This window comes from Primulina tabacum, chromosome 8 (genome assembly GCF_025594145.1).
Source record: "Primulina tabacum isolate GXHZ01 chromosome 8, ASM2559414v2, whole genome shotgun sequence".
Lineage (NCBI taxonomy): Eukaryota > Viridiplantae > Streptophyta > Magnoliopsida > Lamiales > Gesneriaceae > Primulina > Primulina tabacum.
In genome coordinates this window covers 34,428,708-34,443,113 of record NC_134557.1, presented here as the reverse complement: position 1 = coordinate 34,443,113, position 14,406 = coordinate 34,428,708, and positions in this window count along the sequence as shown.

The following is a 14,406-nucleotide window of genomic DNA, read 5'->3' as shown; positions in this document are numbered from 1 at the left end:
ATCAATCCATGATACGCTTAGTTTCAGTAATCCATTGAATACATAAGGAATTACTCCATTCCTTTCGATAATCATCGAGTCATAGAGAATACGGGTATCAAAGGAATCCTAAATCCAGAATCCTTACCGTATAATGTTCATCCTTCGGCCATGTTAGGTCCGAATCTTACCATATCCTGGCAAGAATCTACAATAGTTCTGTACTTGTCAACACATCGATATCAATAATGCAGTCAAAATCAGACAACACAAGTACAACCCAGTATAACTCAATCTCATTCTCATCTTACTGCAGTATACGATATTTACAGAATTCACTGATATCAATCTTTCCCCCAAAAGATAAAGAAATAAATACTACAGTACATACAGACCCAACAGAATAAAGCATATGTCAATGCAATTCATACAAAATCAGGTATAGGATGTATGAGTATCTCTTACATACACAAAATAATCATAAAAGAACAGTTACCTGTTACTATCTCATCAAATGCATTCCTGGGTCTGTCCCTCGGTCACTACAACCAGATGACTCTGCTCCAAGAAATCTCCGGGAACCTTTCTGTGGGCAAACTCTAGCAAAATGTCCCTGCTGTCTACAGACATTGCATCTACCAGTCACTTCCTGGCATTGCTCCGTGGGATGTCTTCCTCCACAGGCTCTACAATACACTCCGGTATAACTCGGGCTAGAACCCCTGGAGCTAGATGAACCGCTCCTTAACTTCTTGAACTGCTTCTTTCGAGCTTTCAACTGTTCTTTTTTTTTCACTACTGCTGCTACCAATCTCGATTCTGGGAGGCATTTGTTGTGGTCTCGATGCTGGAAGAACATACGAGGCTTCCTTTTGTCTCATCAGAACTGTTTCTGCTCTTCTGGCTCTGTTCAGAGTATCAGCAAGGTTATTCGGTTGTTTCACATTTACCAATGTACGTATCTCCGGATTCAATCCCTGGATGAACTGATCAAACACAGCTGCGTCGTTCCTAGTCACTTGAGGGGCAAAACGTAGCAAGGTAAAGAACTGGGGCAAATACTCGTCAACATTCAACTGACCCTGTCTCAGATTTGCAAACTCTGCACTTTTACCTTGTCGGTATGATACGGGGAAGAATCTTTGACAGAATTCAACTTTAAAAACTTTCCACGTATTCACTGGACCACGCTGTACTAAGGCTTCTTTGGTTACCAGCCACCAACTCCTTGCGATTTCTCGTAACTGGTGCCCAATCAGTTTAACTCTACAATCATCTGTGAAACCCAGAAATTCAAATAGCATTTCTATATCCTCTAACCAATTCTCACAATCGACTGGCGTCTCAGTACCCTTCAGAATCGGCGGTTGAAACGACTGAAACCTCTGCAACTGTGTTTCCATCGGAGTTTCTGACACATCTATCTGATCAGTCGAAGTACTACCCGATTCTCGAATTCTTCTCGGAGGTATATCTGATAATCACAAGAGTTAGCAATCACCTGAGATAAATCCGTCTCAGTCCCATTCTGATCAGCTTACCTCTGATCAAGAATTGGTTCTGATCCATTTTCCAAATAATACACATTACCACATCAACTCAGATATTCAGGTAACATGTATCTTCAACAATAGTAAACATCTACTGCAATATTAGCATATACAATGTAATTCCACATTATATTAAATCACATGCTAGCAATCACATGCAAGGAAAGAAAACTCATTCTACCCCGCTCACTCTCTTCGGTCTCAGTCTATGGAACCTACTGTTCTAGGACCTAATGCTCTGATACCAAATGCTGTGGGGACCCGGACGCTAATTAAAGTTTTTAATCGTTCTTAGAATTAATCAATCAATTATAATAAACAGGGTCTAAATTTTTTTTTTAAATACAAAGCGGAAACGTTATGTAAATCAATCTGAATTACATATTAAATATAAAAATACAAGTCCTGTATTGTCTACAATAATTCAACTAGGTTCAACTACATATCAGTGCTGACTCCTAATTTACTTCTGAGCCCGGATCTCCAAGCTATCTAGTCCAGCCTAGTTCTCTTCTTGACCCTGATCCTGTCCCACCTGTTGTCATGCACACATACAAACAAGACAACAGCCGGATAACTCCGGTGAAAATTACATTCCCAGTATAAATCATGTATACATGCAATTCATATAAACAATATAAAAGCATATAACAGATATTCATAACATGTCTCAAAATCAGAACATGAATCAAATATTCGTAGCATGTATCATAATCCGAAACATGAATTAATATCAACAATAACCCTTACTCTAAACATGTACCATAATCAGGAACATAAAACAGTATAAATCATATTTGAACATGAACCATAATCAGGAACAGAAATCAACATCAATCAATGAATCAATATCCGTAACTCTTAAACTCAGACTAGACTCAATCCTAGTCTAGGGATCCCGGTTTCCAGACGTTGGCATTCCATATCGATCACCAGTAATAGAAGAAACTCCAATTCTATCCACATTGATATGGTATCGATCACCAGTAATAGAAGAAACTCCAATTCTATCCACATCGATTGCCAATCGTCCGGTGACCTATACGTGATAGAAATTGGCAATTTCGCCAATTTACTATCTTGTGACATCGTGCAATGTGCCCGTGGCGATCCCGCCACTATCAGGTACTTCTGTCACAAGATCACTCGACTAATACATGCTTTATATACATTCATAGAACAAGCATATCCAGTCAAATCAATGAACATAATAATAAGAAGTATGTGATTTAGAGAAACTCAAGTATATCATACTATACTCGAGTCGATCTCCTGGTACCACATTGACTTATACCTTTCTCTTCTCGGTCTGACGAAGACGAAGTCTCGAAGTCCAATCTGTCCATATCAATCTGAAATACAATATCTCATAGGCACATTGTAAAGGCTCGTATTTCGTATTCATAATTTTTCACATTTATTAAAATTTTTCTAAATAAATAAATAGCTTGCCCAATTTATAAAATAAACATGTAAATAACTTAACTTTAAAATAACAGCGGAAGTCAACACAGTATTTCAAAGAGAAATTTAAAAATAATCCAACATGTTAAAATAGAGTTTGAATGATAAAAGGTGCATAAACTAAATCATGAGGTCCTCGGGTTTACTACTGCTGTCCCAAGCCAACTCACTGGTCTCCGCCCTCGGCCTCGACCTCATTAGTGCCTACAACAATCAAGTCTAGTGAGTCTAAAGACTCAGCATGTATATATCGTGAATAACAAGTAAATATATCATAAAATCGCATGCAACGTAAAAATAAAGTAACGTAAAGCGTACGGTGAAAATCGTATCATGAATAATTATAACTACGTGCATATCTTAAAATCGTACGTAAAAGCTTGCTCAATAGAGCTCTGTCATAACATATCAAAATTTTCTGGTAGAGATAATGTTTCTAAGCAAGTGGCCCATAACATAGCGTAAGCGCCTGATCAGACTAAACCACAGTATACTGGGCGGTAGAGATCAATCACAGCCCTTGGAATGGATGTCCGTACCCATACATAATCATAACCGGTCGTAAGTCACCGGGCGGAGAGGTCCTCGGTTGCGCCTACCGACTTCAAAACCCATAAGCATAAGGTGGCCACAAGACATATAGCATATATCTCAAAAATAAACATTTTATATTTTTATGCATGTAATATAATTATAAATATATTTTTACCGGATGAATTGGATCGATCTCAGGCTTGCTGCGACTTAATTCTAATATGTGACATATGCAAATAATATTATCTTGAATTAAACTTGACAATAGAACTAAAAACGAGACGATTAGGACCAACCACTTGATTTTCAATCATGGTATTGTATCAACCCGAACCAACATTAAACCGACGTTTAACCATGATTAAAAATACCCCAAACATACTGTAAAATATGCATAAGAACTGCAAAACACGAAAATAGGTGAAAGGAATCCAAAAACATAAAACACTCTTTCGAGAGTCATTTTGGCACCTTTCACCGTAAATTCTCGTATGACCTCTAAACTCGACCAAATCACAAACGGCCAAAATAATGACCTTTCTAACTCATTAAGGTACTGTCCAGTCCAAGGCCATGGGCTAAAAGCCAACCAAGAACTCAAAAAAGCACCAAATCCGAAGCTCAAAGCTGCTGGAAAAGTGCAGCAGTAGCAGTTTACTTGTTTGTGGTGAAAATCCTGAAATAAATGACTATGGGCTTGAACCACCGCCCAAGGACTCTTACCAACATCCTAAGGCATGGCTTGGACCATGGCTAAGGGCTAAAAGCCAGCCACAACCCAAGCAAACACCTAAGACAATTACAGTACCAAACCGAGAATGCAACTTTCTGTGTAGTGTGATGTATTGACATGGTTTACTGTCTTGGGTCGTTCCAATGGCCATTTGATTGACCATGACTCGATCTAGACATGATAGAGTGTTGTGTGAACCATGGCTATGGGCTAGAGGCCAACCACAGCCCATCCCAACACCTCAAAACCGAAGTCACTCACACAAAAAATCAGATTTTGAAAAACTGAAGAGCACTTGTCATGTTTCTGTAAAAAAAATCTGAGGGATCCATGAAGCAAGCTTTGAAAAGATGATTTGGTCACATCCTAGACGTGTTAAGGAAGGGTTCTAACCATGGCTATTTTCCCTAGGACAGCCAAGATTCGAACACACCCTTTACCATTCAATGACAGAAAACGTGTACATAATCTGTACCCATGGAATTGTTGCTGTCATCTCTCGGTTTATGCGTGTATGGGCTTGAACCATTGAACTAAAAACACACTAACACATTCTAATTCATGCCTCGTAGCAGCTATGTGAGCCTGGAACCGAGCTACATCCTGAAATCAATAAAACTCAACAAACCCGTAAGCCACAAAGATGAAGCCAAAAAAATCTGTACCGAAACTTGTGTGTATTTGCTGTCAAAATTTCGTTTTACCTCGTGAACTCTGAACATATAATGCTTAAAAATATTTATAGGACTTGATTGAAGAGCAAAGAAACAACATATACATGCCTGGAATTTGTTTTGAAGAAAACAAACCAATACAACGAATACTACGTGACGGCACGGAGTTGGGTTCCTCTTCTTGTTTCAACTGCTGTTCACGATTATTTTGCTGATGTTCTCTTCTGTAATTTCAAAGGCTGAGGTTGTAAGGAATGTAGGTGAGGAAGGTGCACTGATTTAATAGGTGTTAAAGGTGACATTATATGCCTTAAAATGAGAGTTACAAGTGAAGGAGTGGAAGGGACTTTGAATGGTTTTTCATTCCTCCTTGCTGGCCGATTCTTTTCCTCCCTTTTTCTGTATGATTTCGTTTATTTGCTAGCATGATTGGTTAAGGAAGAATCAAGGTGTATTATTGTATTTGAATTCACTAATAACTAATGGGTTAAAGGTGAGGAATTGTATTCACCATAAAGGCTATTTAAGGGTGGTTTGAATGGGATTTACTAAGCATTTGAATTTGCATAAGGATTTGATTAAATTTCTACTAATATTGCATGGTATAACTGTCGATTAAGTCTTGTATTTTAAATTCTTAGTTTTTTAAATAACCATTTTATGTTTTAGTGAATTAACAAATTAAATTAGAATGAAATCTTGCATGGCATTGCATGGTTTAAAATTTAAGTATTTAAATGCTATGTTTAATTTCTTGACTATATTATACCTAGATTAATTTATCCCCACTTGTTAACATATTTTACTTAAACGTTAATTAAATATTGAATCTAATAGAATTTATTTACTAATTTGACTTCCATTAATTTAATAAATCCTAAAACATTCTTTTTCTTAAAATTAAATTATTTCTTGACTTAAATTAAATTTAGGAATATTTGTCTTATTATTTATCTTATCTCAAATCTCCAAACTCCGGTCCGGTCTCGCGTATTTAACCTGAAAAGGTGAAACTAAACATCTACTTTTTAAAATAACTAAAACACTTCATATTTTCAGAAAAATTCATTTTTAATTTAAATAATATAAATTATGCATGGCTTATATGTGATCTGATTTTCAAGTTCTACAACTCTACCCACCTTAAAGGAATTTCGTCTCCGAAATTAAAACTTACCGAATAACTCGGGATAACGACTCCTCATTTCTGGCTCAGGTTCCCACGTAGCTTCTTCCTCCGAATGATTGAGCCATTTGACTTTCACTAGCTTGACCATTTTGTTCCGAAGCTTTTTCTCCTGCCTGTCTAAAATTTGCACCGGTCTTTCCTCATAAGACAAGTTCTGAGTGAGCTGCAACGACTCAAAATTCAAGACATGCGATGGATTCGCCATATACTTTCTCAACATAGAGACGTGGAACACGTTGTGTACTCCGGCCAGATTCGGCAGAAGAGCAACACGATATGCTAATGTCCCAACTCTGTCGAGGATCTCAAATGGTCCAATGAATCTCGGACTGAGCTTTCCTTTCTTTCCGAACCGCATGACGCCTTTCATCGGTGCTATCTTCACGAAAACATGGTCACCAACAGCAAATTCTAGATCTCTCCTCCTCTGATCCGCATAACTCTTCTGCCTGCTCTGAGCAGTCCTCATCCTGTCACGGATCTTGACTACTACATCGGCGGCCTGCTGCACAATCTCCGGACCCAACTCTGATCTCTCCCCTACTTCATCCCAATGAATAGGAGATCTACACTTACGACCGTACAGTGCTTCGTATGGAGCCATCCCTATAGACGACTGAAAACTGTTATTATAGATAAACTCCACCAATGGCAACTTTGAATTCCAACTCCCGGAGAAATCAAGAACACATGCACGGAGAAGATCCTCCAAAATCTGGATAACTCTCTCAGATTTACCATCTGTCTGTGGGTGAAAAGCCGTGCTAAACAACAACTTCATACCCATGGCTGAATGCAGACTCTTCCAAAACGATGAAGTGAATCTAAGATCTCGGTCAGACACTATAGAAACGGGAATGCCATGAAGTCTAACAATCTCCCGGATATATAACTCTACATACTTGATCATGGAGAAAGTCGTCTTAATAGGCAAGAAATGAGCTGATTTCGTAAGATGATCAACAATCACACATATAGCATTCGACCCTCTGACTGAATTCGGCAGACCAACAACGAAGTCCATGGTGATATTCTCCCACTTCCACTCGGGAATAGGAAGAGGCTTGAGCAAACCTGGTGGTCTTTGATGTTCCGCTTTCACTAGTTGACATGTCAGACACTCGGACATAAAACGTCTGATGTCCCTCTTCATTCCTGGCCACAAATATAATAGCTGCAGATCTTTGTACATCTTCGTACTCCCTGGATGAATAGAGTATGCAGACTTATGGGCCTCAGATAAAATATCTGCTCGAATAGAATCGCTGTTAGGAACCCATATTCTGTCTCGATATCTGACAATACCGTCTCTAACTGTGTACAAGATACTGCCCTTGGCTTCATCTCTCTGTCTCAACTTAGCTAACTGTTCGTCTGCTAACTGCCCACTGTGAATACGGTCTAAGATAGAAGACTGGATCGTCAAAGTAGATAGACGAGGAACTCTACCTCGAGGATATGTCTCTAAATCAAACTTCTGCATCCCAAACTGAAGAGGTCTCGAAACCACCAAATGAGCCATCCCTGCGACTTTCCTGCTCAACGCAACCGCAACTACATTAGCTTTGCCAGGATGATAGCTAATGTCACAGTCATAGTCCTTCACTAGCTCCAACCAACGCCTCTGCCGCATATTCAACTCTTTCTGTGTAAAGAAGTATTTGAGACTTTTGTGGTCGGTAAAGATCTGGCACTTCTCTCCGTACAAATAATGCCTCCAAATCTTCAATGCAAATACTACGGCTGCCAACTCTAGATCATGGGTAGGATAATTCTTCTCATGAATCTTCAACTGACGGGAAGCATATGCTATCACCTTCCCATGCTGCATCAATACTGCGCCTAACCCGAGTTTCGAAGCATCGGTATACAGAACAAAATCTCCGGGTCCTGAAGGCATGACCAACACTGGTGCTGAAATAAGAGCTTGCTTCAATGTATCGAAGCTCTTCTGACATTCCTCGCTCCACACATACTTAACATTCTTCTTCGTCAATGATGTGAGTGGAACTACGATGGAAGAGAATCCCCGAATAAACTTCCGATAGTATCCTGCTAACCCAAGGAAACTACGGATCTCTGATGCATTTTGCGGCACAACCCAATCTCTGACTGCTGCAACTTTCGCCGGTTCTACCTCAATACCACTGCTAGAAACGACGTGGCCTAAGAACGCCACTTTCTCTAGCCAGAACTTGCATTTGCTGAACTTCGCGAATAGCTTATGCTTTTGTAAAGTCTGCAGTACTGTGGTTAGATGTCGGCTGTGATCCTCTTGATTCTTTGAGTAGATGAAAATATCATCTATGAATACTATCACGAACTGATCAAGATATGGCTGAAATACACGATTCATGAGATCCATGAAAATCACTGGCGCATTCGTCAAACCGAATGGCATCACAAGAAAATCGAAGTTGCCATACCGAGTCCTAAAAGCAGTCTTGAGAACATCGGCGTCTTTCACTCTCAGCTGATGATAACCAAAACGCAGATCAATCTTGGAGAATACGGAAGCTCCCTGCAACTGATCAAATAAATCTTCAATCCTCGGGAGTGGGTATTTGTTCTTCACTGTAACTCTGTTCAACTCCCGGTAATCAATGCAGAGCCTCATCGAACCATCCTTTTTCTTCACAAACAAGACCGGTGCGCCCCATGGCGAAAAGCTCGGGCGAATGAACTCCTTGTCAAGAAGTTCCTGAATCTGTTTCTTGAGTTCTGCCATCTCTGTCAGTGCTAATCGGTATGGTGCTTTCGATATCGGTGTGATACCTGGCATAAGCTCAATAGAAAATTCCACCTCTCGCACCGATGGTAAACCAGAGACGTCATCAGGAAAAATGTCTAGAAAGTCTCGGACAATAGGAACATCGGATGCTGACTGTTTGGGCTTCTCGGGAACAGATACAAGAGTAGCTAAAAATGCTCGGCACCCCCGATGAATGAGCTTCCTAGCCTGGACACAAGATATCATACGCGGTAAATTAAAATACCAGTCTAGCTCGAATAAGAATTGTTCCATCCCAAGCGGTCGGAATAGAACAGATCTCTGTTGGAAGTCAATCAAAACTCGGTTCTTCAATAGCCAGTCCATCCCCAGAATTATATCAAATTCCGGCATCGGCAGAACGATCAGATCCGCATACACAAGATTACCATGAAGTTCAAGGTCTATATCTCGGATCACATTAGTAGCTGTCATCTCCTCTCTAGAAGGCAATGCTACTGAATACGCGATGTCTAGCACAATTGATTTGATCTTAAGAGAATTTGCAAAGGTTTCTGAAATGAACGAATGAGTAGCCCCTGAATCTATCAAGGCTTTCGTAGCTGAACCGGCTATAAAAATTCTCCCTGAAAGATTGGAATAGTATGCTAAACCCAATAGTTTTACAAGAACTATGCTTATAGACATGCAAAGGTCAAAGTTCTTCTAACCTAAATTCATGTAGCTAACACTGATTAGAACATGCAATCCTATCATAAATTGTAAGTTCGAAATCTTAACCCAAAACATTAAACTTCAAATAAAACTTAAGGATTTAGGATACCTGTCATGAGCATCGTCTCCGAATTAGTCTCCGCAGCATGTAGAGCAAAAATTCTGCCTTGGGTAGGCAGATTCTTCTGCGGGCAATTCTTCAATATATGGTCAGTACTACCACATTTGTAAAACTTTCCCGAACCATACATACAATTCCCAGCATGACGACGTGAGCACTTGGCACAGACTGGATACTCCACAGTCCTCGGGACTGCTCGTCCCTGCTGTTGCTGCTACGGCCCTCTGATCTTGGGTGGACCGTGGAAAGGTCTCTTATTCTGATGCTGCTGCTGAGGAGGGCGGTGTGGTGCCTGAAATGGGCGTTTACCCTGGCGATCACGCTCAATATCATGCTGGTCTTGCTCTGCCGCTAGAGCTATGGAAACAACAACGTCGTAGGTAGTAGGGTCAGCCACCCTAACATCACGGCGTAAGATCGACCGCAGACCATTCAGAAAATGTCTCAATTTGGCTCCCGCATCATTCGCAATTAGGGGTACAAAGTGACATCCCCTCTCGAACTTACGGATGAACTCCGTAACGGTCAAGTCTCCCTGCCTCAGGGTCATGAACTCTGTGGTCAACCTCGAACGTACCTCTTCAGCAAAATATTTAGAGTAGAATGCCTCTGTGAAGTGCGCCCAGCTCAAAGTAGTCAAATCCAAAGCCACTGATGCTCCTTCCCACCATAGGCGAGTGTCTCCTCCGAACAGATAGGTCGCACATCGAACCCTATCTCCATCTTCAAGCCCCATGAACTCGAAAATAACCTCAAGGGACTTAATCCAACCCTCGGCAGCCATAGGATCGGACGTCCCTAAGAACTCCTTTGGTCGCATCTTCATGAACCGCTCATAGATAGCCTCCGGTCCCGTCTGTCTGGCTCCCCCTGCATTGTTCCCCGCAAACTGTGCGAAGAACTGAGTCATCCCAGCTAGCATCTGGGCATTCATGTCTGGTGGAGGGGGTGGTGGTAAATCTCTCTCCTCGTTCTCCCCTTGTCTTGATCCTCACCGTCCTCATGACGGCGCTCATCATCACCTCTCGGGCGTCCAACACGGCGTCTAGGAGGCATGCTGTTCCATAATTATAACCCATACGTAACCAACATGCATAATTCCACTATTTCTTTAAATTTAAATAAATAATGCATAATCGTAATCTTGACATAAAATCTTTCATGCAATCATGATGTAAAAATATTTCAAGCTTTAAAATAAATGCGTAATCGTAAAACTTACAGACCGAAGACGTGACTTCATGAGCTTCTCGAGAGCAGTAGTAGTACAACCCTTTACAAGATCATAGGCTCTGATACCAATTGTAAAGGCCCGTATTTCGTATTCATAATTTTTCGGATTTATTAAAATTTTTCTAAATAAATAAATAGCTTGCCCAATTTATAAAATAAACATGTAAATAACTTAACTTTAAAATAACAGCGGAAGTCAACACAGTATTTCAAACAGAAATTTAAAAATAATCCAACATTTTAAAATAGAGTTTGAATGATAAAAGGTGCATAAACTAAATAATGAGGTCCTCGGGTTTACTACTGCTGTCCCAAGCCAACTCACTGGTCTCCGCCCTCGGCCTCGACCTCATCAGTGCCTACAACAATCAAGTCTAGTGAGTCTAAAGACTCAACATGTATATATCGTGAATAACAAGTAAATATATCATAAAATCGCATGCAACGTAAAAATAAAGTAACGTAAAGCGTACGGTGAAAATCGTATCATGAATAATTATAACTACGTGCATATCTGAAAATCATACGTAAAAGCTATGCTCAATAGAGCTCTGTCATAACATATCAAAATTTTCTGGTAGAGATAATGTTTCTAAGCAAGTGGCCCATAACATAGCGTAAGCGCCTGATCAGACTAAACCACAGTATACTGAGCGGTAGAGATCAATCACAGCCCTTGGACTGGATGTCCGTACCCATACATAATCATAACCGGTCGTAAGTCACCGGGCGGAGAGGTCCTCGGTTGCGCCTACCGACTTCAAAACCCATAAGCATAAGGTGGCCACAAGACATATAGCATATATCTCAAAAAATAAACATTTTATATTTTTATGCACGTAATATAATTATAAATATATTTTTACCGGATGAATTGGATCGATCTCAGGCTTGCTGCGACTTAATTCTAATATGTGACACATGCAAATAATATTATCTTGAATTAAACTTGACAATAGAACCAAAAACGAGACGATTAGGACCAACCACTTGATTTTCAATCATGGTATTGTATCAACCCGAACCAACATTAAACCGACGTTTAACCATGATTAAAAATACCCCAAACATACTGTAAAATATGCATAAGAACTGCAAAACACGAAAATAGGTGAAAGGAATCCAAAAACATAAAACACTCTTTCGAGAGTCATTTTGGCACCTTTCACCGTAAATTCTCGTATGAGTTTACTTGTTTGTGGTGAAAATATAAAACACTCTTTCGAGAGTCATTTCGAGAGTCATTTTGGCACTCTTTCGAAAAGTGCAGCAGTAGCAGTTTACTTGTTTGTGGTGAAAATCCTGAAATAAATGACTATGGGCTTGAACCACCGCCCAAGGACTCTTACCAACATCCTAAGGCATGGCTTGGACCATGGCTAAGGGCTAAAAGCCAGCCACAACCCAAGCAAACACCTAAGACAATTACAGTACCAAACCGAGAATGCAACTTTCTGTGTAGTGTGATGTATATACATGGTTTACTGTCTTGGGTCAATCCAATGGCCATTTGATTGACCATGGCTCGATCTAGACATGATAGAGTGTTGTGTGAACCATGGCTATGGGCTAGAGGCCAACCACAGCCCATCCCAACACCTCAAAACCGAAGTCACTCACACAAAAAATCAGATTTTGAAAAACTGAAGAGCACTTGTCATGTTTCTGTAAAAAAAATCTGAGGGATCCATGAAGCAAGCTTTGAAAAGATGATTTGGTCACATCCTAGACGTGTTAAGGAAGAGTTCTAACCATGGCTATTGTCCCTAGGACAGCCAAGATTCGAACACACCCTTTACCATTCAATGACAGAAAACGTGTACAAAATCTGTACCCATGGAATTGTTGCTGTCATCTTTCGGTTTATGCGTGTATGGGCTTGAACCATTGAACTAAAAACACCCTAACACATTCTAATTCATGCCTCATAGAAGCTATGTGAGCCTGGAACCGAGCTACATCCTGAAATCAATAAAACTCAGCAAACCCGTGAGCCACAAAGATGAAGCCAAAAAAATCTGTACCGAAACTTGTGTGTATTTGCTGTCAAAATTTCGTTTTTACCTCATGAACTCTGAACATATAATGCTTAAAAATATTTATAGGACTTGATTGAAGAGCAAAGAAACAACATATACATGCCTGGAATTTGTTTTGAAGAAAACAAACCAATACAACGAATACAACGTGACGGCACAGAGTTGGGTTCCTCTTCTTGTTTCAGCTGCTGTTCACGATTATTTTGCTGATGTTCTCTTCTGTAATTTCAAAGGTGAGGTTGTGGGGAATGTAGGTGAGGAAGGTGACTGATTTAATAGGTGTTAAAAGTGACATTATATGCCTTAAAATGAGAGTTACAAGTGAAGGAGTGGAAGGGACTTTGAATGGTTTTTCATTCCTCCTTGCTGGCCGATTCTTTTCCTCCCTTTTTCTGCATGATTTCGTTTATTTGCTAGCATGATTGGTTAAGGAAGAATCAAGGTGTATTATTGTATTTGAATTCACTAATAACTAATGGGTTAAAGGTGAGGAATTATATTCACCTTAAAAGCTATTTAAGGGTGGCTTGAATGGGATTTACTAAGCATTTGAATTTGCTTAAGGAGTTGATTAAATTTCTACTAATATTGCATGGTATAATGTTGATTAAGTCTTGTATTTTAAATTCTTAGTGTTTTAAATAACCATTTTATGTTTTAGTGAATTAACAAATTAAATTAGAATGAAATCTTGCATGGCATTGCATGGTTTAAAATTTAAGTATTTAAATGCTATGTTTAATTTCTTGACTATATTATACCTAGATTAATTTATCCCCACTTGTTAACATATTTTACTTAAACTTTAATTAAAAATTGAATCTAATAGAATTTATTTATTAATTTGACTCCCATTAATTTAATAAATCCTAAAACATTCATTTTCTTCAAATTAAATTATTTCTTGACTTAAATTAAATTTAGGAATATTTGTCTTATTATTTATCTTATCTCAAATCTCCAAACTCTGGTCCGGCCTCGCGTATTTATCCTGAAAAGGTGAAACTAAACATCTACTTTTTAAAATAACTAAAACACTTCATATTTTCATAAAAATTCATTTTTAATTTAAATAATATAAATTATGCATGGCTTATACGTAATCTGATTTTCGGGTTCTACAACTCTACCCACCTTAAAGGAATTTAGTCCCCGAAATTAAAACTTACCGAATAACTCGGGATAACGACTCCTCATTTCTGGCTTAGGTTCCCACGTAGCTTCTTCCTCCGAATGATTGAGCCATTTGACTTTCACTAGCTTGACATTTTGTTCCGAAGCTTTTTCTCCTGCCTGTCTAAAATTTGCACCGGTCTTTCCTCATAAGAAAAGTTCGGAGTGAGCTGCAACGGCTCAAAATTCAAGACATGCGATGGATTCGCCATATACTTTCACAACATAGAGACGTGGAACACGTTGTGTACTCCGGCCAGATTCGGCGGAAG